At 39.9% G+C, this 24,725-nt stretch overlaps 1 long non-coding RNA gene across 2 annotated transcripts; it reads right to left on the reverse strand.

Moving 5' to 3' along the window:
- Positions 1-461: 461 nt before the first annotated feature.
- LOC117513286 lies at positions 462-6,343 on the reverse strand. 2 transcript variants are annotated; one of them, XR_004561541.1, is made up of 3 exons: positions 6,138-6,343; positions 5,885-6,042; positions 462-561 (listed from the first exon to the last, which is right to left on the reverse strand). It is a non-coding gene; the product is annotated as an uncharacterized LOC117513286 (long non-coding RNA). The 2 variants fall into 2 exon arrangements; XR_004561540.1 differs by lacking the exon at positions 462-561 and adding an exon at positions 5,701-5,760 and having other exon boundaries at positions 6,138-6,342.
- Between the last annotated feature and the right edge of the window lie 18,382 nt (positions 6,344-24,725).

Genomic DNA, 24,725 nt, shown 5'->3' on the forward strand with positions numbered 1-24,725 from the left:
AAGTAGAGAGGGTATCTGTCTCCCTGATCTGAATTGGGAGCTGGTTCCACAGGAGAGGAGCCTGAAAGCTGAAGGCTCTGCCTCCCATTCTACTCTTACAAACCCTAGGAACTACAAGTAAGCCAGCAGTCTGAGAGCGAAGCGCTCTAATGGGGTAATATGGTACTACGAGGTCCCTAAGATAAGATGGGATCACAAAGGTGGATCAAAACAAACATAGCGTCAGTCCAGTCGAGTTGATGATCATGGTATCCAGGAAAAAAGTTGTGCAAGGAAAATTGGGCACTTATTTCATGTCTCCCCCGCACCTTACAGAGGGGGAGGCATAAGTTCTCAGTATAAAATGAATCACTTCTCATCTGACCCATGACTAATTGTAGCATCATCACTCATGGCACTGCCATCCGTGGCGTCATCATTCACTACACAATGGTCCATGGCATCGGCATCCACATCATCGCCCATGGCATCGGCATCCACATCGTCGCCCATGGCTTCATCCACCCCAGCATCTGAGTCAGCATTAACACCAGTACCAATTCTTTCATCCTCCTTCTTTGCCTAAAAAACAAAGAAAACCATTCATAAAAATACTATACAATAACTTCTACACCCCCTGGCAAAAATTATGGAATCACCGGCCTCGGAGGATGTTCATTCAGTTGTTTAATTTTGTAGAAAAAAAGCAGATCACAGACATGACACAAAACTAAAGTCATTTCAAATGACAACTTTCTGGCTTTAAGAAACACTATAAGAAATCAGGATAAAAAATTGTGGCAGTCACTTAGTTTTTAGACCAAGCAGAGGGAAAAAAAATATGGAATCACTCAATTCTGAGGAAAAAATTATGGAATCATGAAAAACAAAAGAATGCTCCAACACATCACTAGTATTTTGTTGCACCACCTCTGGCTTTTATAACAGCTTGCAGTCTCTGAGGCATGGACTTAATGAGTGACAAACAGTACTCTTCATCAATCTGGCTCCAGCTTTCTCTGATTGCTGTTGCCAGCTCAGCTTTGCAGGTTGGAACCTTGTCATGGACCATTTTCTTCAACTTCCACCAAAGATTTTCAATTGGATTAAGGTCCGGACTATTTGCAGGCCATGACATTGACCCTGTGTGTCTTTTTGCAAGGAATGTTTTCACAGTTTTTGCTCTATGGCAAGATGCATTATCATCTTGAAAATGATTTCATCATCCCCAAACATCCTTTCAATTGATGGGATAAGAAAAGTGTCCAAAATATCAACGTAAACTTGTGCATTTATTGATGATGTAATGACAGCCATCTCCCCAGTGCCTTTACCTGACATGCAGCCCCATATCATCAATGACTGTGGAAATTTACATGCTCTCTTCAGGCAGTCATCTTTATAAATCTCATTGGAACGGCACCAAGCAAAAGTTCCAGCATCATCACCTTGCCCAATGCAGATTCGAGATTCATCACTAAATATGACTTTCATCCAGTCATCCACAGTCCTCGATTGCTTTTCCTTAGCCAATTGTAACCTTGTTTTTTTCTGTTTAGGTGTTAATGATGGCTTTTGTTTAGCTTTTCTGTATGTAAATCCCATTTCCTTTAGGCGGTTTCTTACAGTTCGGTCACAGACGTTGACTCCAGTTTCCTCCCATTCGTTCCTCATTTGTTTTGTTGTGCATTTTAGATTTTTGAGACATATTGCTTTAAGTTTTCTGTCTTGACGCTTTGATGTCTTCCTTGGTCTACCAGTATGTTTGCCTTTAACAACCTTCCCATGTTGTTTGTATTTGGTCCAGAGTTTAGACACAGCTGACTGTGAACAACCAACATTTTTAGCAACATTGCGTGATGATTTACCCTCTTTTAAGAGTTTGATAATCCTCTCCTTTGTTTCAATTGACATCTCTCGTGTTGGAGCCATGATTCATGTCAGTCCACTTGGTGCAACAGCTCTCCAAGGTGTGATCACTCCTTTTTAGATGCAGACTAACGAGCACATCTGATTTGATGCAGGTGTTAGTTTTGGGGATGAAAACTTACAGGGTGATTCCATAATTTATTCCTCAGAATTGAGTGAGTCCATATTTTTTTCCCTCTGCTTGGTCTAAAAAAGTAACCGTTACTGACTGCCACAATTTTTTTTCTTGATTTCTTATAGTGTTTCTTAAAGCCAGAAAGTTGCCATTTGAAATGACTTTAGTTTTGTGTCATGTCTGTGATCTGCTTTTTTTCTACAGAATTAAACAACTGAATGAACATCCTCTGAGGCCGGTGATTCCATAATTTTTGCCAGGGGTTGTATAGTGCCAGTCCCCTCAGCACAGTGAAGTTCAAGGGCTCAACCAGTCCATGTATTAATATGCAGAATCCTTAATTCAATATCTCAATTTTTACAATTCATATTTTAATTTTTCAGAGGATACTATTCAATGGATTCAATCCTATCTTTCGAACAGAAAGCAGCGTGTTGTTGTGGATGGTGCCACATCCTCGTATCTCCCTAGTTATGTTGGTCTTCCACAAGGCTCAATATTAGCCCCTTTATTATTGTTTCTGTATAGAAATGATCTCCCCGATGTGTGCTCTGAACTAAATATGCAAATGTATGCAGATGACGCAGTAATCTTTACCCAGGGAAAGAGTGACAAAATATCTGTAGACCTCACAAATACACTACGTAAAATACACAAATGACTACATAAAAATTGTCTTCTGCTGAACACCAAAAAACTGTATGTATGATGTTCACCAAAAGACCAATTAAGTTAGCCAGATCCCATGTTTTCTTGGAAGGGGAAGAACTGTGCTTGTGAACCAATTCAAATATCTCTGAGTGATATTAGACCCAAATCTTACATTAAAAAAACATATCAAAAAGGTAAATCACACTGTAAAGTTCAATCGATCTAATTTTAAACAGATAAGACCGTTTATTACAATAGATGCGGCCAAATCTTACTTATACTTCATGTCACATATAGAGTATTGCATTACAACATGGTCCTTTGCAGGAACAACTGTACTGAAACCAGTAGAACAATTGTACAAAAAAGCCATAAAAATATTGGACCAAAAAAACCCCAAAATGATTTCTCATCACCATCCAATCTTAGAAAAATATAAGCTTTTAAGTTTTGAGAATTTCATGCTATTTAAAATGTGTTGTGCTGTGTACAGGTCCCTACACAATTTGGCCCCACTCCCTCTGAGGAACTATATTAACAGGAAAAGTAACAATGAAATTAACACCAGATCCTCCGCTAGGTGTGATTGCGAGATCAAATTTTGAAAAACTGTCTTTGCTTAAAATGTACTCTCTATTAGGGGCAATAGCACATGGAATACTCTGCCAACGACAGTCAGGTTCAGCCCCACATTTGCTTTATTCAAGACAGCTTAAAACATGGCTGAAAGATAACCAAACCTGTAACCATTATGAGTTAAAGACATGCGAAAGCAATATACTTTCATATACACGCACACAACAACACATAGGTAAGCTTATGCACACCAGCACTTTAAAGAGATACTGCAGCTGTATCAAGCACTTTACTATCGCGACAAAGCACTTTAATTCAGCATCTTATAATAAAACTGACTGTACCTGTACATACCTACAACTGAATTCTACCTCAGTACTTTCCTGCACTTTATATTGAGACAACAGCATTTTAACCTCCATCTTGACCGGAACAGATAACTCCTCCTTTATATGGCTCTGGGTTATATTAAAATATGACAGTGTATTATATTGTAAATTATCAATGTTTTTATGCTTGTGTCTTATATTTTATGTCTGGAGACTACAGATGGAAATTAGTATTATGCTAAAACTGGCATATTTACGTTAAAGTGTGTGCCCTATATATATATATATATATATATATATATATATATATATATATATATATATATATATATATATATATATATATATATATATATATATATATATCTGTGTGTGTGTGTGTGTGCGTGCGTACGAGGGCTGTCAATAAAGTAACGGTCCTTTTTATTTTTTTCAAAAACTATATGGATTTCATTCATATGTTTTTACATCAGACATGCTTGAACCCTCGTGCGCATGCGTGAGTTTTTCCACGCTTGTCGATGACATCATCCACCTGTGAGCACTCCTTGTGGGAGGAGTCGTCCAGCCCCTCGTTGGAATTCCTTTGTCTGAGAAGTTGCTGAGAGACTGGCGCGTTGTTTGATCAAAATTTTTTCTAAACCTGTGAGACACATCGAAGTGGACACGGTTCGAAAAATTAAGCTGGTTTTCGGTGAAAATTTTAACAACTGATGAGAGATTTTGAGGTGATACTGTCGCTTTAAGGACTTCCCACGGAGTGGGACGTCGCGCAGCGCTTCCAGGCGCTGTCGTCAGCCTGTTTCAAGCTGAAAACCTCCACATTTCAGGCTCTATTGATCCAGGACGTCATGAGAGAACAGAGAAGTTTCAGAAGAAGTCGGTTTCAGCATTTTATCCGGATATTCCACTGTTAAAGGAGATTTTTTTAATGAAAGACGTGCGGATGGGGCCGCGCGTCGGGACGCAGCCGGCGCAGTGCGGCGGCACAGGAAAAACACCTCCGTGTTGATAACCATTTGTAAAATCCAGACGGCTTTTGATGGCTTTCAGTGGAGTGAGTATCTGAGAAATTGTTTAACAGTTGGGCATGTTCCAACTTGTCCTTAAGGCTTCCAACAGAGGTGTTTTTCCTGTGGTGGAGCGTCGCGGCGGCTGCGAGCCGACGCTGCAATCCGTCCGCACGTCTTTCATTAAAAAAATCTCCTTTAACAGTGGAATATCTGGATAAAATGCTGAAACCGACTTCTTCTGAAACTTCTCTGTTCTCTCACGACGTCCTGGATCAATAGAGCCTGAAATGTGGAGGTTTTCAGCTTGAAACAGGCTGACGACGGCGCCTGACAGCGCTGCGCGACGTCCCACTCCGTGGGAAGTCCTTAAAGCGACAGTATCACCTCAAAATCTCTCATCAGCCGTTAAAATTTTCACCGAAAACCAGCTTAATTTTTCGAACCGTGTCCACTTCGATGTGCCTCACAGGTTTAGAAAAATTTTGATCAAACAAAGCGCCAGTCTCTCAGCAACTTCTCAGACAAAGGAATTCCGATGAAGGGCTGGACGACTCCTCCCACAAGGAGTGCTCACAGGCGAATGACGTCACCGACAGGCGTGGAAAAACTCACGCATGCGCACAAGGGTTCAAGCATGTCTGACGTAAAAACATATGAATGAAATCCATATAGTTTTTGAAAAAAATAAAAAGGACCTATATTTTATTGACAGACCTCGCATATATACTGTCTATAAACAATTGTACGTTCATTAATATGCACTGTCCCTGTCAAATAAACCAATAATGAATGAATGAATTCCAATTGTCAACACAGCCGAGTGACAGTTACACTATGGAGGGAAGGTGAGGCCACACAGATAGGTTTTAAGATGTTTGTGGAAAGAGAATACAGAATGTGAGGAAGGGATTGAGAGAGAGAGATTGCTCCAAAGAGCTGGGGTGCATGTGAGGCGGTCACGGTCTTCACTCTTGAAACAGTCAACACTGGACCGGGATTTGATTGAAGGGAATGACTAGGTGTGGCCATGGTGCTAGTACAAGTCACCTGTGAGTTGCTGATGCTATAAAAGTTTAATTACTTACCCTCTTTGCTGCATGGCGCAGTGTTTCAGTTAACGCATCATCGATAGCATCTGGTAAAATTTCCATCTTGTTGCTGAAGGCTTCTGTCACAAAAACAAAATAAAAAAACGGTCTTGTATTTTCCTCTTTTTAACTGGAGAAACGATAAAATTCTTTTTAATTGCTAACTAAAATTAAATGATGCAGTGAGACACCTTGATAACTTACTCTTCAAAACTCTAGAGAGTGAGAGGCTGCAGGGCTTTCTTCCCTTTCCATCCTTTGAGGCTGACGCCAGCCCACAACCGCCACATCCCAATTTCACCGAGCATCATCCTGGCAAAGGAGTTCAGCATTGATCCAGATAGCTGTTTCAGCAGATTCACCTATGACAGAGTAAAAAGAAGTATGTGTGCAATGGCAATATGCAACTTTTGTGAAAATAACCACTTCTGCAAAAGTGTTACGAACAATAATTTACCACTGTCCTCCTAAACTCCTGGTCCTCCAGCGTTTTGCTGAATTGGTCCAGCTCCTCCGTTGTTTTAAGTCTGGCCTGCATTATCTCCAATGCAGTCAGCTTCTTCAGCAGCCTGATTCCTCCACAGTAGTTGTAGTATGCGGTCCACCTTTGACTCCAGTCTGTCGAGTCGTTGCTGTGTACCATCTGTTACAAAGTTGCTTCAAGTTTAGTATACATGAAACAGCTACAATGCTGCTGAAAGCAGGAACACGTATATAAACACAACAGAACTACTCGATCAGTTAATAGGCCTCTCATGCAATGAAATTTGATGACATGGTTGTTTGTATAAATACATTATTAAGATGGCATCGAGCTGGCAGCTCGGTTATAGAAATGAGTTTGTAGAGGGGCAGCTGGCTCTTATTAACAAATTCCATAAAAACCTGAAACATATCTGTGCCTCTCGTGTGGCCTTTCAAAGGTAAAATGCTCAGCAGTTCTTTTACATTCATGTTGTCAAAAAACATTCTAATAAAATCACATAGCTGAGCCACGTCCACAGTATCAGTGGATTCATCGAATTGCAGAGAAAAACACTCACATACCTCAATATCATTCCTCAGTTGCTGATCAATATCCTCCGCCATTAACTCGCATCGTCGTGCAACAGACTTTCTTGAGAGCTGCACATGGGCACTTTCACACCAAAGGTTGCCTTTTTCTAGCTGAAGGTTCCAAGTGCCATAGAAGGCACAGGAGTCAACAGATCTTGCTCTTTTTCGCACTGAATATGCATGAGGGTAGGATGAACCTGCACGCCAAAAATCGTTTTCATAGCATCAGTATTTCAGAAAAATTGCTAAATTTTAACGTCTTTTTCACAGAATTTGGAGTCCAAAAATAAATTTCAAAATGTTGCATTCAGTGTCAAATGGTTTCTGTTTTAGAAATGGTAGTGCAGATGTTTCCTTGATATGTGTAGTCATTCTGGCAATACCCATTTCAAATTTCATGGAAATCGGTCTATTCGTTCAGTTTTTATGCCAATTTAACTGAATTGTGTCGTTTCGTGTTAAACAAAATTACTGAATGTCCTCTCCTGAAAATGCTTCAGTAACTTATGGTATATAGCACATTATTATTTAGAAAACATAGTTAACAATGGCTTTAGTAACCATTTAAAGATTCACAACCAATTAAAACCTTTTACACACTGGCATGACATTTTTCGCTGTATCACAAATCTTGACATAGAATCCGTGTTAAAAACCTGTCCTCTCCTGAACAATGGATAACATTGAGAATATAGCTCAGTTTGTGACAACAGCAATTTTTCTGGAATGTTTGGGACCTAACTAAATCAGTCCTACTAGATATTGTCTCATTCAAAGGCATAGTTGAGAGATATTCACTTTAATGTTGTTAAAGTAAATGTCCTCTCCTGAACAGAGTGTCTAATACCATTGATTTAGACATCTCACATAAGAATAGGACACAACTAATTGACTGGAAAAGTCAATTATGACAAGTGCCCTGTTTAAAAATTATAAATAGCCTGACTTCAAGGTCAAGGGTTAACTGAGTGCAACTGAAGAGATAAACAACACAACAGGCAGACAGGTCAAATTTGATACATTGTATCATTTTTCAGTGGCAGCTGATTTGATTGGATTAGAAAAAGGGGAACATGTCCAGTTCACAATTTCAGCAAACCTTTGCACCCAGGCTATCATTAGCCTAGAGCTGGTGCTGCTGCAAGGTTGGGTAGGCCAGTGTTCAGGAGGGGACATCAATTTTTAACAGTCCAAAAATATGTCATTTTAAGGTAAGTTCTATTCATTATTTACACATTTTCACCAAATGTATTGTTTAGGCAGGTGATTTAAGGTCATATCACCTTGTGTGTGTTGTGGGGGCCGGGGGTGGGGTATATTGTTACCCTTCAAATGAAACAAGGTGAATAATCCTGTGTATTCCACCCATACTGCACAACGTCCCCTAGGCCTAGATTTCTGCATTGCAGGTCATGGCTTTGACATGTTTGAGCCTATTTTAGTCTGAAGGAGTGGTGCAATGGTAAAATCTGCATTTATTTTGTCCTATTGATAGAGAATGTTTTTTTAGATTCTGAACATTTGATTTTCAGGCCTTTTCGTCATGGACTCCTCGGGACAGCACATTCCAAATGAACCTCATTCAAATCTCATGAACACTGACATTATTACCAGCACAATATGAATGAAAACAGTAAAATAACAGTGAAATTCCCCTGGTGTCTGCGCAGAAGACCAGCAGATGAGCAAATCCCTGAGGAAACGACAGGTGCCAGGACAACTGATGACATGCACAGACTTAAAGTGAACAATCCTGTGAAATATCAGCAACTGCTGGACAAAGAGCGAGAGAGAAAATCGAAACAATACGTTCCAATCAAGGATTTGACAGAGGTTGAGAAACGTGATCAGCGAGATAAATGGGCCGAAAATAAGAGACAACAAAGAGCTAAGAAAAAAAGACAACGTGACACTGAAGAAGAGGCACCCCCCAAAAAATGATTCAAAGACTTAAGTATGGAAGAAAAGAAGGCATATTTCAAGAAAAAGATGTCGGAATCACGCAGCAAAGAATCAAGCCAGAAAAAATCTGCAAAGAAAAAGAAGCGCAACGAAAGGCAACATCATGATGCTCCAACCACACCACCTGTAGAAGGACAGAGTCGTTGGCATGTTAAAATGAGTGTTACGTAAGATTAAGAGCAAGTTTGTTTGGTTACTTCTGTTAAAGAAAATCAGATTTTCTTGTTTGGTGAACAAAGGTTTTGAGTAGTGTGTGAATACGCAACCATTTGTAGGTAACTTAGCAAGCCACTTTTTACCTATTGATCAGTTAAAAGGTATTTAGGACAATAAAACAACTTCATTTGTGGGTGAGTTATGTCAAATCATTTGAATCTAATATACCTTGGTCATTCTTACCAATGGATTGTTGAGAAGATGCTGTGTTAAACAAAATGTCCTCTCCTGAACTAATGTTCTTATACCCAAAAACTCACTCCACTGTAATTTCTCTGAGTGATTGGACTATTTTTACTTGCTCTCCTTTTAAATCAATAAGTAAAGCTGTGGCTCCAGGTCATTGGGGTGTGAATTATAATTCTTTCTCAATTAAATTTGTCATGTAATGTGATATAAAGAATTGTTCAGCCTTTTTTTTATTATTACAGTTCATGCAACCGTGAAAAAGTGTTTATTTTTCAAACAGAAGACATCATTCAGATTTGTTGCTCAGATGTAATCATGTTAATTACATGATTGCAGTCATTTGTTGGATGCAAAGCGATGTTAAACATGCTGTCCTCTCCTGAACAGAAAACCAAATTATGTGATACAATTTGATCTAAGCTGTGACAAAAAAGTAGAGGCAACTGGAAGCTGAAACTTTCTGGTGACCTAGCATTTTGGTGCATCTTACTGAAAAAGGCATTTTAGCAGTGAACTTGGGCCTATTTCTCATTTGCACTCAGTTGAAGTGTGAGGTGACCCTTAAAATATACAGAAATATTCCTCCAGATACAAAATTTTCAAAAATATATCATCCAGTGTCTGATAATTTGGTCTCTTTGTGTTCCATAAACAGGTAACTGATATATTGGTGCATTGTATGGGACCCAAGCCATTTATAGGGTGAACTATGACTACTAATGTGAATTTTTCACAAAATGTCAATTTTACCTTCCTGCAATGTTAGAACTAATTAATTTTGTACTTCCAAGTGACTTCCAGCCTTGATACTTGGCACAAATGTTTCCCAATATACACTCTGTGAAATAACAACAAGACTTTTGCATTATATTAAAGTTCATTTTTCAGTGCTTTTGGGACTTTTAAGGCAACCTTTGGTGTGAAAGTCCCCACATCCTGCAGACATGATCTCCTTCTGATTTTTAAAATCGGCAAAGAGCACATCTGCAGCTTCCATGAAAGCTTCTTTCACAATTTCACCATCCTTGAATGATTTCTTTCTTTTTGCCAGAACACGGCTGGCACGATAAGAAGCTGTGGTTGCAGCCTTACTGGTGGTATTTGTCCGCGGGGAAAACGGCCTGTTGTGCTGCAAGACGGCTTTTAGCCGGGAAGCTAGCATCGTAGCTCTTGTGGATCATCTTAAAATGCCGCTCCAAATTCCCTTTCTTCGGTAATGCCACATTTGCATTGCAGATAAGGCAGATGGATTTGCCATTTGAATAAATGAAAAAATAATCTTCCTCCCACTCTGGATGAAAATGATACGTTTGGGATCTTTTTCCTCCGCCATTATACGCTCGCGTCACTCTCCACTGTAGCTCCTCACGACCTCTTGACCCTGCGCATGCGCAGATAGAATGAACCGTGGGAGTTCTCCCCCCCCATGCGATCGACCGGTCAATCCGGACTAGACTATCATCGGGACGGTAGGCCTACTAAAGTATCCCTGAGAATGAAAACTTTCAGAAAATTAAGTAAGTTATAAAATATAAGTGTTAAGAAAGAAAATACAGGAATCACTTTATTTAAATTTACAACAATACCAATTCACCAGCCTTATCAATCAATATATAGATTGATAAGGCTGGTGAATTATGTAGTTAATAGAACGTCCCCTCAACGTAAGTACAACGTTCCAAAGAAACGTCCAAAAACTGTAACAAGTAAACGTTCCTGATGGAAGTTGCCAGGAGGTGGACAGAACGTTCCCAATTGTGCAACGAAAATGTAACCTCCCAGCAACGTTGCAAGGACGTTCCGTGTTAGCTGGGGCGTCACCCCCAGAGGGTTAATGAACTCAGAACATGAATATTCTTAAGTGTATGAATGAATATTTACAGAACAGCCTAAGAATTGAGATTCAGTGTAGCAGAAAATTATATGAACTACTAAGTGTGCATGAACTACAGTTGCCATACTCAACACAACTATCTTTTTTTTTTATTTTATGATCAAACTGTGATTTTTTTTCATTTATTTATTTATTTTTGCTACCTAACTTTCTTGGCATTTTTTTCCACACAAAGTTAAACAATATTGATTAACGTGTGTGTGTGTGTCTCTCTCCATGTGTATGTGACTGAGTGACTGTGTGAGAGGGACAGAGAGGTTGTTCAACTGACCAGTTTATTTTTATGAACTGCAGTGAGAAAGTATGAGATACTGCATTAGATTAGATTAGATATACTTTATTGATCTCACAGTGGAGAAATTACGTTTACACTCCAGTTACCTCAGACAGCAATTAGTCCACAATTATTACTTGTTTACTGTAATAATGGCACACATCAGAATTAAAGACAACACATACACATTTGACATTGTTTATGTGCACTAAGTTTGAAGAAGTCCGTTATCCGAATTGAGGCAAGTGGGTGAAGGCCACGCAGCAACCCTGAGATGCGCCGCCGTCAGCTTGGGGGGGAGAGACGGGGGCTGCAGCTAATACTGCACCGCCCCCACCGAAGGGGGAAGGAGTGACGTTTAGCAGGCGCCGGAAAGGGTAGGGGGTGTTGATGGGCAAAGGAAGGGGTGGGGGGAGGGAATGGAGCATGCTTCAGTCCTGTGAAAAGCGGTTTATTGTCTTTGTGAGATGAGATAAGAAACAAGCAATGTTCCCCAGGCCGAAAAAAATCCCTCTGGAGGAAAAAAAGTCGGGCAATTTGACCTTCAGGCTTGATAAGCCTGTAATGTTATGGGTTGAGCAGTGAAAAAAACTTTTTAACAGTTCCACTTGCACAACCAAATCCCAATTATGAATTAAGAATATTCCCAGTTATAAATTAAGAATAATCACCGGCCTCTGAAATCTTCAGCTTCAACTGCAAGGCACGCATCTGCTCCAAGATGTCATCCAATTTGCGTCTGAGTTCAAGAGACATTGCAGTCTGAGAATGCACTGCCTTGCCAACCTCGTTAAACATGACAGACAAGCGAGGGGCCGTGTTTCTTGATGCCGCTGTCCTGCCAATTTTCTGGTAGATCAGGGCAGCACATAAGCCAAAAAGTACCAGCCCTGCTACCATGAGACCAAAAATGAATAAATCCTCCACGTCCTCAGCGGAGAAAGGCGCCAAGCATGCAACACACCAGGAACTCCGGGAGTCTAGAACATGCAGCCATATACAATAAAAATGCTAATATAGGCTACTTTGTGTGTTCAGCCATATGTGTGTACGTATGTGTGTAAGTGATCTGTAAGATTGTTTATTTTTTAATGATCTTTGTGAACTTGGTGATTCATGCAAACATCCACTGATGGCAAATGGGGTATTCTTCTCAAAAGCACCACGTTCAGTACAAGCAAAGTTTTCCAACCAACTTTATATCACCAACAAAACGAAGAGCAAACAAATGGTTAAAAAATAAATAAAAAACCTGACCGGAGTGGACACGTGAAACGACACAGCCGTTTTCAGCTCTGTCTTGTCAAAAGCACCGTGTATGATACGAAACAAGTTCACCAAGTAAATTAAAAGAGGCAAGCTGAAGAAAGCTGAAGGAATACTGAATACTACTACAAACGTGAGGCAGCCAAGCCAAGCACAGAGAGATCCTGTGTGTGTGTGTGTGTGTGTGAGAGAGAGAGAGAGAGAGAGAGAGAGAGAGAGAGAGAGAGAGAGAGAGAGAGAGAGAAGATTGTCTGTGTAGGGAGGGACGGGTGTTGTGTGTGACTGACCAATCACAGAGCATGAAGACAGTCACGAGCGTGCTGACAAAACTTGCAATGTCAACAAAAAGCACAACCTGTTTATTTGATCCTATACCAACAAAACTGTTTAAGAACCTGTGGCCCACTCTTGGGCCGACTGTGCTGGAAATTATTAATCTTTCTTTAACTTCTGGATCTAAATGTTTCAAATCTGCAGTGATTAAACCATTACTTAAGAAACCTAATCTTGACCCTAGTGTATTGACAAACTATCGGATGATATCAAATCTATCATTTTTCTTTAAAATTCTGGAAAAAGTGGTGTCACGGCAGTTCATAGACTATCTTACTGAGAATAATCTCTTTGAGCCACTGCAGTCTGCTTTTAGAAAATATCATTCCACAGAGATGGCTCTCACTAAAGTGGTGAATGATCTTCTGCTTACAATGGATTCGGACACCACTACGGTTCGGTTGCTGTTAGATCTCAGTGCTGCATTTGATACAGTGGATCATCTTATTCTACTTGATAGGCTGGAAAATCATTTTGGGATTACTGGCAATGCCCTTGCATGGCTGACGTCATACTTGACCAGTCGTTCTCACTGTGTTTTGTACAGTAACACTACCTCTAACCTTAGTGACATGAAATTTGGGGTTCCACAGGGGTCTGTCTTAGGCCCCCTGCTTTTCTCCCTTTATATAGCACCCCTTGGGCACATATTGTGGCATTTTGGGATTACCTTGCACTGCTATGCAGATGATACTCAGTTATACATGCCGATAACTGCTGGTAATCTCATTCACATAAAATCCTTAGAAGATTGCCTTGCAGCAGTGAGAAGTTGGATGTCTAGAAACTTCCTACTTTTAAACTCTGATAAGACTGAAATGATGGTTCTTGGTCCAGTGAGACATCGGCATCAATTTGACCAGTTAACGCTCAGCCTCGGCTCGTGTGTCATTCATCACACTGACAAAGTGAGGAACATCGGGGTAATTTTTGATCCTTTGTTGTCCTTTGGCCTCCACATTAGAAATATTACTAGGACTGCTTTCTTCCACCTGCGAAATACAGTGAAGATTTGTCCCACCCAGTCTATGGCTGATGCTGAGACCCTGATCCATGCATTTATCTCTTCTAGATTGGACTACTGCAATGTTCTATTTTCTGGTTTACCGCAGTCTAGCATTAGGGGTCTCCAATTGGTTCAAAATGCTGCAACCACACTTTCGACACGAAGCAGAAAGTTTTGACCACATTACACCCATTTTGGCATCCCTTCACTGGCTTCCTGTCCCAGTGAGATCAGATTTTAAGGTTCTGCTACTAACCTATAAAATTATTCATGGACTGGCACCTCCCTACCTAGCTGACCTAATTAAACCTTACGTACCGGCCCAGGCTTTACATTCTCAGGGTGCAGGACTACTTATAAATAAATCATACAATGTTTCAAAAAGGAGAGGATGAAGCTTAAGCTTATCAAGCCCTACCCTAATTTACATGTGATCATATGTGTGTAAAAGGACATTTGAATATAATAAGAAAACAGCATTAGTTTGATTAGATTGTACATGTAATGATTAAATTACATGACTCATTTTTATATGCATCAAAAATTTATTTTTTATATCTTTTTTGAATTGCTTGTTCTTTTTACTTTGCTTAATGTTTTCAGGCAAGCTGTTCCAGACCTTCACTCCACTGACTGTTACACCAAAACTCCTACGTGTTGTTCTTACACACTTTGTTTTCAAATTAAATTTTCCTCTTAGATTATATTTCCCATCTCTGTCAGAAAACATTTTTTGTATGTGCACTGGAAGTAACTTATTGCTTGCTCTAAAAAGTATTTGAGCAGTTCTAAAAATGATCAGATCAACAAATTTTAGAACTTTTGACTCCAGGAATAAGCTGTGAGTGTGATCTCTGTAACGTTTATTATTTACAACTCGTATCACTTTTTTCTGCAGAATAATTAATGGTTGAATGTTTGTTTTGTATGTGTGACCCCACACTTCAACAAAAATAGGTAAGATAGAGCAGAAACAATGAACAGTATAGTGTTTGTAAGGCCTGTTTAGTTAATAGGTGTCAAGTTTTCCTCATGACTGCAAGACATTTAGCCAGCTTTGACCGGATGTGTTGTATATGTCCCTTCCAACTAATTGTATTATCCAAAATTACACCTAAAATTTTTATTTCATCAACCAATTCTAATTCTACATCATCAATACTTAACTTTACTTCATTATTATTTTTTTTTAATGTTTCCAAATATCATGAACTTAGTTTTCTTCAAATTTACAGCTATTTTATTTGTATCACACCATCTCTTTATTTTAATCAACTCTTGTGTGGCTAACTCAATTGTCTGTTCGAGATTCTTACCGGATCCAAATACATTTGTATCATCTGCAAATGATACAATTTTCATATTTTTTAAGATATTGTTTAAATCATTTGCATACATTAAGAACAAAATCAGTCCCAACACCGAGCCTTGTGGTACGCCACAGTTTATTTCTTGCAAATCTGATTTAATTTCATTTAGTTGAACAAATTGCTTTCTGTGGCTTATATAGCTTTTAATCCATGATGACACTATGCCTCTAACTCCATATCGTTCCATTTTTTTATGACTAAATTATGTTTGATGGTGTCAAATGCTTTACTGAAATCCAACAATACACCTATTGCACATTTCTTTTTATCTAAACATTCTGTAATTTCCCCTACCAGATCAAGGAGAGCTACCTACCCTAAACCCATACTGACTTTCAGCTAATAAATTATTTTGTCAATAAAACTGTTTAGTCTTTTAACAAATAGTTTTTCCAAGATTTTTGCAAATTGTGAGAGGATGGATACTGGGCGATAGTTTGTGAAACAGTGTTTGTTACCAGCTTTAAATAATGGAACCACTTTCGCCATTTTCATTTCCTGTGGGAATATTCCTGTTTGGAAGGACAAATTAAATATATACTGTACATCAGTGGGTTAACTATCACTCCAATCACTTTTTTAATGGTTTCCATGTCAATATTATTAAAATCTGCAGAGGTTTTTGGTTTGAACTCATGAACAATTTTCAGTATCTCCACCTCCACTTCTCTTTCCATGAAAAAAACTCCTGTAACATTGGAATGTGCCGAAAAAGTGCTGATGTCCACGCCTTCTGCCTTTTTTTGTGAAAGTCAGACGATGTCCCGGATCAACAAAGCCTTCATGTTGGAAATGATCTGGTTGTTTCAGCGGGGTTTGAGCCTGTCGATCGGCGCTCGGAGCGCGCCGCGCTCTCAGACGCTGTAGGCGGTCTTTAAACCGACTGGAGCACTCCTTAATCTGTGTAATCCCCATAAAATCGTCGCTGAAAGCCATATGAATTTTCCGAATGGTGTCCACCTGGAGGTCTCTCACAATTTCTGGAAAAATTTGATGCAGCAAAGCTCCAAATCGTTCAGACATTTATTCGCAATAAAATCCGATGAGAGGGGTGGACCACTGCTCACACAAAGCCTGCTCACAGGCGAATGACGCAACTGACAGGCGTGAAAAAACTCACGCATGCGCACGAAGGTTCAAGCTTGGCTGATGCAATCACACATGATTCAAATCCATATGGTTTTTGCAAAAAATCAAAATGTCAAATACTTTTTGGACAAACCTCGTATAATATTCTCACCATCTATAACTGCAAAAACTGGTAGGTGGTCAATTATGTCACTTACGAGTATGCTGGTCACTGTAGTGTCTTCCAAGTCATTATAAAAAATATTATCTATTAATGTTGAACTGTACTGTATTATCCTAGTAGGTTTTGTGATCATAGGATAAAATCCAAGACTATATATTTTTTCAATGAAATCCTCTGTATTTTTGTTATGGCTAGGGTTCAAAAGATCTATATTAAAATCCCCACTTATTATTGTTCTTTTATGATTGCCTGAAAACATTTCTTCAATTATTTGTACAGATGTTTCTGTTTTAGACCCAGGGGTCTGATACATACAGCAGACCAACACATTTTTCTTTTTTTTGCAGACACACTTCAATGGTAATACATTCTAACACATCATCAACTGTAAAGGACAATTTCTCAACTAATTTGTAGTTTAGTCTCTTATCCACAAACAGGCCAACTCCTCCTCCTTTTTTATTGACTCGATCTACATATAAAAATTCATAGCCCATTAAGTGAAAGTCTGTGTGCTTATCTGCCGTTATCCACGTCTCAGAGATTGCAGTTATGTTAAAATGTCTCTTAAGCTGCCCCAAATAATTTCTTATGTGTTCAAAGTTCAAACAGAGGCATCTACTGTTGAAATGGATCAATGATAGCCCACTCTTTTGATTCAGAGTCTTATTGAATTCATCCTCTGTCCAGTATTTACACATATTTGACATTTCATTTAAGAAATTATTTTCAGGATCGATATCTTGCTCATAATCAAACGTATTATGATCAGTGTATCTGAACATTTGTAGAATGGAGGAAATCCCACCTAATCCACCGCTTGCGTTTGACATTTTAACTCGTTTCTTCTCCTCACTCAAGTAATCGCGGCTCATTTTGGTGTATTCCCCTGCCCCAGTATTAGTACATTTGTCCGTATCCACAAAGTTTTCAGTCATAGTGTAATGTAGTGCGTGCGTTGAGCGGCTCGATTAGCAGCAGTCTTAGCCCATACACAGCTGGCATATCCATTCAAACAAGGAACTGCCCTTATTATTCAGTCCAATGACTTCACATGTACTTATCCAACTCCGACATCTCACGGATGACGAACACTTTTGCATTCTCAGGTGAGCCGAGAAGTTTCACAAACACTTTATAATCTTTCACCCACGTCGCTTGGATCTTGTTTAGCTTCCTCAGATAACGCGCCTTTCTTGCAATGTCCGCATTTCTTTTAATCAGATGGTCATTTACATAAACATTGGTCCCACGAAGTTTTCGTCCTTGTTTCAGCAACGTTTTGTGTTTTCTGTTTGTAAAGCGCAGTATGATTAACGGCTTGTCACTTTGATTTCTGCGCGGAAGGGGGTGGCACCTTTCGATACTATTTTTCTCAATGGAGATTTCCTTACTATCAAAAAAGCGCAGCACTTGTTGCTCTAGAGAGATTAACTCTGCATCAGAGGGATCTTCACTCGATGCCCCAGCTGTGACTCTGGCGTAGGATCGGTGCAGTGTTTCCAGCCCACTAATGATAACATCATTGATGCGGGAATACTGCTCAAGATCCGCCATTCTGGTTTCCAGCATTTTGATTTTAGTATCATTTTCTTCATTTTACTTTTTTAACTCGCAAATCTCTCCCATTAAGTTCATAATTAAGTTCTGGTGGTTGGCTCTCACTGCGGTATTGTATCACTTCCTGTTCCGGAGCACAGCTGTGTTTTTCTGTATCTGTTAGCTGTTTAATCTGCGCAGTTAGATTGATCTAGTTATCTAGATTACGATTTGTTTCCCAGTGTAATCTTTACGTGCCTTAACTAAAGCACTCCTTCTGCTGAATCACCTCTAAATTATTTACACATTATTCACTTTGCGTGTTTTTAGGAATCCGCTAGCTTAGCGTAGCTACTAGCTCTTAGCCGATTTAGCATGGCGGCTTCTCCTGTCTCTCCCGCACTTTTCTGCTCTGGGTGTGAAATGTTTAGTTATTCCTCGGCCTCCTTTAGCAGTAATGGTACTTGTAATAAGTGTAGCTTATTCGTAGCTTTGGAGGCCAGGCTGGGCGAATTGGAGACTCGGCTCCGCACCGTGGAAAATTCTACAGCTAGCCAGGCCCCTGTAGTCGGTGCGGACCAAGGTAGCTTAGCCGCCGTTAGTTCCCCCCTGGCAGATCCCGAGCAGCCGGGAAAGCAGGCTGACTGGGTGACCGTGAGGAGGAAGCGTAGCCCTAAACAGAAGCCCCGTGTACACCGCCAACCCGTTCACATCTCTAACCGTTTTTCCCCACTCGACGACACACCCGCCGAGGATCAAACTCTGGTTATTGGCGACTCTGTTTTGAGAAATGTGAAGTTAGCGACACCAGCAACCATAGTCAATTGTCTTCCGGGGGCCAGAGCAGGCGACATTGAAGGAAATTTGAAACTGCTGGCTAAGGCTAAGCGTAAATTTGGTAAGATTGTAATTCACGTCGGCAGTAATGACACTCGGTTACGCCAATCGGAGGTCACTAAAATTAACATTAAATCGGTGTGTAACTTTGCAAAAACAATGTCGGACTCTGTAGTTTTCTCTGGGCCCCTCCCCAATCGGACCGGGAGTGACATGTTTAGCCGCATGTTCTCCTTGAATTGCTGGCTGTCTGAGTGGTGTCCAAAAAATGAGGTGGGCTTCATAGATAATTGGCAAAGCTTCTGGGGAAAACCTGGTCTTGTTAGGAGAGACGGCATCCATCCCACTTTGGATGGAGCAGCTCTCATTTCTAGAAATCTGGCTAATTCTCTTAAATCCTCCAAACTGTGACTATCCAGGGTTGGGACCAGGAAGCAGAGTTGTAGTCTTACACACCTCTCTGCAGCTTCTCTCCCCCTGCCATCCCCTCATTACCCCATCCCCGTAGAGATGGTGCCTGCTCCCAGACTACCAATAACCAGCAAAAATCTATTTAAGCATAAAAATTCAAAAAGAAAAAATAATATAGCACCTTCAACTGCACCACAGACTAAAACAGTTAAATGTGGTCTATTAAACATTAGGTCTCTCTCTTCTAAGTCCCTGTTGGTAAATGATATAATAATTGATCAACATATTGATTTATTCTGCCTTACAGAAACCTGGTTACAGCAGGATGAATATGTTAGTTTAAATGAGTCAACACCCCCGAGTCACACTAACTGTCAGAATGCTCGTAGCACGGGCCGGGGCGGTGGATTAGCAGCAATCTTCCATTCCAGCTTATTAATTAATCAAAAACCCAGACAGAGCTTTAATTCATTTGAAAGCTTGTCTCTTAGTCTTGTCCATCCAAATTGGAAGTCCCAAAAAACAGTTTTATTTGTTATTATCTATCGTCCACCTGGTCGTTACTGTGAGTTTCTCTGTGAATTTTCAGACCTTTTGTCTGACTTAGTGCTTAGCTCAGATAAGATAATTATAGTGGGCGATTTTAACATCCACACAGATGCTGAGAATGACAGCCTCAACACTGCATTTAATCTATTATTAGACTCTATTGGCTTTGCTCAAAAAGTAAATGAGTCCACCCACCACTTTAATCATATCTTAGATCTTGTTCTGACTTATGGTATGGAAATAGAAGACTTAACAGTATTCCCTGAAAACTCCCTTCTGTCTGATCATTTTTTAATAACATTTACATTTACTCTGATGGACTACCCAGCAGTAGGGAATAAGTTTCATTACACTAGAAGTCTTTCAGAAAGCGCTGTAACTACGTTTAAGGATATGATTCCTTCTTTATGTTCTCTAATGCCACATACCAACACAGTGCAGAGTAGCTACCTAAACTCTGTAAGGGAGATAGAGTATCTCGTCAATAGTTTTACATCCTCATTGAAGACAGCTTTGGATGCTGTAGCTCCTCTGAAAAAGAGAGCTTTAAATCAGAAGTGTCTGACTCCATGGTATAACTCTCAAACTCGTAGCTTAAAGCAGATAACCCGTAAGTTGGAGAGGAAATGGCGTCTCACTAATTTAGAAGATCTTCACTTAGCCTGGAAAAAGAGTCTGTTGCTCTATAAAAAGCCCTCCGTAAAGCTAGGACATCTTTCTACTCATCACTAATTGAAGAAAATAAGAACAACCCCAGGTTTCTTTTCAGCACTGTAGCCAGGCTGACAAGAGTCAGAGCTCTATTGAGCTGAGTATTCCATTAACTTTAACTAGTAATGAGTTCATGACTTTCTTTGCTAACAAAATTTTAACTATTAGAGAAAAAATTACTCATAACCATCCCAAAGACGTATCGTTATCTTTGGCTGCTTTCAGTGATGCCGGTATTTGGTTAGACTCTTTCTCTCCGATTGTTCTGTCTGAGTTATTTTCATTAGTTACTTCATCCAAACCATCAACATGTTTATTAGACCCATTCCTACCAGGCTGCTCAAGGAAGCCCTACCATTATTTAATGCTTCGATCTTAAATATGATCAATCTATCTTTGTTAGTTGGCTATGTACCACAGGCTTTTAAGGTGGCAGTAATTAAACCATTACTTAAAAAGCCATCACTTGACCCAGCTATCTTAGCTAATTATAGGCCAATCTCCAACCTTCCTTTTCTCTCAAAAATTCTTGAAAGGGTAGTTGTAAAACAGCTAACTGATCATCTGCAGAGGAATGGTCTATTTGAAGAGTTTCAGTCAGGTTTTAGAATTCATCATAGTACAGAAACAGCATTAGTGAAGGTTACAAATGATCTTCTTATGGCCTCGGACAGTGGACTCATCTCTGTGCTTGTTCTGTTAGATCTCAGTGCTGCTTTTGATACTGTTGACCATAAAATTTTATTACAGAGATTAGAGCATGCCATAGGTATTAAAGGCACTGCGCTGCGGTGGTTTGAATCATATTTGTCTAATAGATTACAATTTGTTCATGTAAATGGGGAATCTTCTTCACAGACTAAAGTTAATTATGGAGTTCCACAAGGTTCTGTGCTAGGACCAATTTTATTCACTTTATATATGCTTCCCTTAGGCAGTATTATTAGACGGTATTGCTTAAATTTTCATTGTTACGCAGATGATACCCAGCTTTATCTATCCATGAAGCCAGACGACACACACCAATTAGCTAAACTGCAGGATTGTCTTACAGACATAAAGACATGGATGACCTCTAATTTCCTGCTTTTAAACTCAGATAAAACTGAAGTTATTGTACTTGGCCCCACAAATCTTAGAAACATGGTGTCTAACCAGATCCTTACTCTGGATGGCATTACCCTGACCTCTAGTAATACTGTGAGAAATCTTGGAGTCATTTTGATCAGGATATGTCATTCAAAGCGCATATTAAACAAATATGTAGGACTGCTTTTTTGCATTTACGCAATATCTCTAAAATCAGAAAGGTCGTGTCTCAGAGTGATGCTGAAAAACTAATTCATGCATTTATTTCCTCTAGGCTGGACTATTGTAATTCATTATTATCAGGTTGTCCTAAAAGTTCCCTAAAAAGCCTTCAGTTAATTCAAATGCTGCAGCTAGAGTACTGATGGGGACTAGAAGGAGAGAGCATATCTCACCCATATTGGCCTCTCTTCATTGGCTTCCTGTTAATTCTAGAATAGAATTTAAAATTCTTCTTCTTACTTATAAGGTTTTGAATAATCAGGTCCCATCTTATCTTAGGGACCTCGTAGTACCATATCACCCCAATAGAGCACTTCGCTCTCAGACTGCAGGCTTACTTGTAGTTCCTAGGGTTTGTAAGAGTAGAATGGGAGGCAGAGCCTTCAGCTTTCAGGCTCCTCTCCTGTGGAACCAGCTCCCAATTCAGATCAGGGAGACAGACACCCTCTCTACTTTTAAGATTAGGCTTAAAACTTTCCTTTTTGCTAAAGCTTATAGTTAGGGCTGGATCAGGTGACCCTGAACCATCCCTTAGTTATGCTGCTATAGACGTAGACTGCTGGGGGGTTCCCATGATGCACTGTTTCTTTCTCTTTTTGCTCTGTATGCACCACTCTGCATTTAATCATTAGTGATCGATCTCTGCTCCCCTCCACAGCATGTCTTTTTCCTGGTTCTCTCCCTCAGCCCCAACCAGTCCCAGCAGAAGACTGCCCCTCCCTGAGCCTGGTTCTGCTGGAGGTTTCTTCCTGTTAAAAGGGAGTTTTTCCTTCCCACTGTAGCCAAGTGCTTGCTCACAGGGGGTCGTTTTGACCGTTGGGGTTTTACATCATTATTGTATGGCCTTGCCTTACAATATAAAGCGCCTTGGGGCAACTGTTTGTTGTGATTTGGCGCTATATAAAAAAAAAAATTGATTGATTGATTGATTGATAATGGTGCTCTGTTGTTTTGCAATTTTTGCAATTTCCTCAGACAGAAAGTTTAGGGACTGTTTCATTTCAAACATTTCCAATGCTCTCTCCTCATCTGTCCCCACACGCCTCTTGGCAGCCATATTGCCTTCCCGTTTTGACTTTCTTGCTTACTTTGTGTCCCTAAGGTGAATTAGAAGTCTGCGGGTCACAGAGCTTTCTCTTATCGTGCCCCTGTTCTGTGGAATGATCTCCCTGCGTCAATAAAACAGTCAGATTCTGTGGAGATTTTCAAGTCCAGACTTAAGACGCACTTATTTTCCTTTTATATGGCTAGCATACTGGTACAGTTTTGTTTTACGCTTTTTACTCTTTTAATTCATTTATTAGTAATTGGACCGGCCTCAACTTTACCTAAATTAGGGCTAGTGGCTGGCGATCACCTTAGTATTTCTATGTTTTTCTTGTTGTTTAATGCTGGCAAATTATACAGCATTTTTTTTTGTCTTTCTGATGCCTGATTCTGTTTTTTTCTCTGTGTTTAAGGTGCAGCTCCATCCATAGATGGGAGTTGTATTCGTATCGGCGATCCTCCTGTCCTGTGCGCCAATAGCATTTCTTGTATATTCGTCCGTAAATTGTTCTGTGAATTGTGAATTTATGTTTGTAGCATTGCCCAAGCAGAGAGTCACCCCTTTGAGTCTGGTCTGCTTGAGGTTTCTTCCTCAGAGGGAGTTTTTCCTTACCACTGTTGCTCTGGGGGTTGGTAAGGTTAGACCTTACCTGTGTGAAGCGCTTTGAGGCAACTCTGTTGTGATTTGGCGCTATATAAATGAAAATAAATTGAAAATTGAAAATTACCATACAAAGTGAAAGCCATACATCAACAACATCCAGAAACGCCGGCGTCTTCTCTGGGCCCGAGCTCATTTGAAATGGGCAGATGCAAAGTGGAAAAGTGTGCTGTGGTCTGATGAGTCCATATTTCAAATTGTTTTTGGAAAACATGGATGTCGTGTCCTCCGGAGAAAAGAGGAAAAGGTTGCATGGGCACCATCAATGCTGAAAGGTACATCCAGGTTTTGGAGCAACACATGCTGCCATCCAAGCAACATCTTTTTCAGGGATGTCCCTGCTTATTTCAGCAAGACAATGCCAAGCCACATTCTGCATGTGTTACAATAGCGTGGCTTCGTAGTAAAAGAGTGCAGGTACTAGACCGGCCTGATTGCAGTCCAGACTTGTCGCCCATTGAAAATGTGTGGCACATTATGTATACGGAGACCCCGGACTGTTGAAGAACTGAAGTCGTACATCAAGCAAGAATGGGAAAGAATTCCACCTACAAAGCTTTGACAGTTAGTGTCCTCAGTTCCCAAACGCTTATTGAGTGTTGTTAGAAGGAAAGGTGTCTTCCTGTTACTCCTCCCCCTGAGTTGATAATTTGGTGCCTTATTGTTCATCCAATGCAGCGGAGTGTACTGCTAGGGCTTTATTCACACAATCTGGAATGGGCAAACTCACTCAACCACTGATCTTCAGTTTTTCTGACCAAGACCTACTACTACTAGGGAAGGGAATAAAGATTTCATGGTCAAGATGAACCTGAAAGAAAATATTCACCCCATGTGTGTTCAGTATGAAAATCTAGGGTTGATTTTTTTTTTCCCCCTCACAGGAGAGAATTGTTCTATTGGAAAACATTGTGATTCATTGCTACTAAAAATGCTGAAGCTGCAGCCTTGAATTAAACATGAGATTACATTTCCATGGAAAGAAATAATACTGTCAAACAATGATACAGCAATATTTTGACAGCAGTGCAGAGTGGGTCATCATAGATCAGCAAGCCATCTAACAGTATAGATCTATCTGCCTGCCCTGCCATGTAATTTAATTTCACATGGACACAAAGATGAGAATTGATCATCTTATAAATCCTTTTATAATGGGTG

The sequence above is a fragment of the Thalassophryne amazonica genome, chromosome 7 (genome assembly GCF_902500255.1).
Source record: "Thalassophryne amazonica chromosome 7, fThaAma1.1, whole genome shotgun sequence".
NCBI lineage: Eukaryota > Metazoa > Chordata > Actinopteri > Batrachoidiformes > Batrachoididae > Thalassophryne > Thalassophryne amazonica.